Here is a 1,499-nt window from a genome sequence, read left to right on the forward strand (position 1 = left end):
ACAAAGATAAGGTTAAAACTATTAATATATGGGTAATGTATCTAAATCATAGTTTTCAAAGTCCAAAGTGCCAAGGCGAGGCTAGGTGTGACAGGTGCACTTTGTCACCTAGTCCCCTAGGTGATGTTCTTTTTTTTTTGAATAAAAACTATGAATCCTAGGTAAATTCCCTAAGTTCAATAGCAAGCAACAACCATCTTTCACTATTACTTGTCTATAATCTTCAGGTATAAACTTCATTTAAAACATAGAAAATCAACATATCCATAAAAAAAATTGGAAGAAAGAAAAGAATTTTAAGAAAATAAAGGGGCTAAGCCTCTATTTTTGTCTGAGAAAAAGGAGAAAAAATGATAAAAGAATAAGAAGAATAAAATCAATGTGTGTTGATTTTACACAATTTTTTAACTTCTTCCTTACATATAAAATGAGGTTTTGTAGTTTTCAAGGGTTTAGGAAAGTATACCAGATCATTGAACCCTAACAAATAAGATGAATAATAAAAAGAAATTTGTATTTTAACTTACAAAGTGAATAATTTAATTTAATAGTGTTTGCTTTATTATTATAATCTAAAAAGTAAAGAATATAAAAGTATCCAAGAAAACCATGTAAAATATATCTTGGTGATCAAGGTTCTAAGTAATGATATAGTCCGATATGCCGGATGGGGTGTATCAGACTTTACCTAAGGGTGCTTTATATTTTTTTTTTAAGTTTTTTTAAAACCTATTCAGGGGGGGTTGGTATATGGCCTGTCTACCCCCTGAAGCATTAATTATTTTGCATATTTGTGACCCATGATACGGGTTGATGTATAGCAAAATTTTGATACTTCTTGGTGATTAACACGGGCTGATGCTTAAGCAAAATTTTGATACTTGTTGGTGGTTAAGCAAGGCAACACTCCATGAGCACCTTGTTGCCTAGGTGTGGTGTCACATTGACAACTATGATTTAAATTAAATTTATATATTTTAAAATTTAATCAAAATATAATACAAAATTATATGTAAATTCTTGTAAATATGTGTAAGAAATAAATATTTTGCAATTGCCTATTGAACTGACTTGATTTTTGGGTTTCCCATTCTTCTTTTTAATTATAAATTATAAACTATTAATTAATATTTATCTTAATTTGCATTATTTTTTATCATTGGCATGTATAATGTATTATTTAATTTTTGGATGCATTATATATACTAATTTATAATTGTGAGTACTTCATGTGTATTTTGCAAACTGTATTAACTTGTGCCGCTCAAAGGTCAAAATTCCCAATTGGGAACATATGCACATTATAATCGTGGACAATGTGCAATTGATGCATCAAATACAATCAAATCATCTTCATTATTGTCAAAAACAAAAATTCAAATCTATCTAATGTCCATGAGCTGAGAATGATCAAAATTAAGCACATATTCCATTGATTAAAATGATCACCAGTACCAATATGCTAATGTTGCAAACAATCAGAAATCAGTCATCTGTCA

The sequence above is a fragment of the Nelumbo nucifera genome, chromosome 1 (genome assembly GCF_055504915.1).
Source record: "Nelumbo nucifera cultivar China Antique chromosome 1, China Antique-T2T, whole genome shotgun sequence".
NCBI classification, from domain to species: Eukaryota; Viridiplantae; Streptophyta; class Magnoliopsida; order Proteales; family Nelumbonaceae; genus Nelumbo; species Nelumbo nucifera.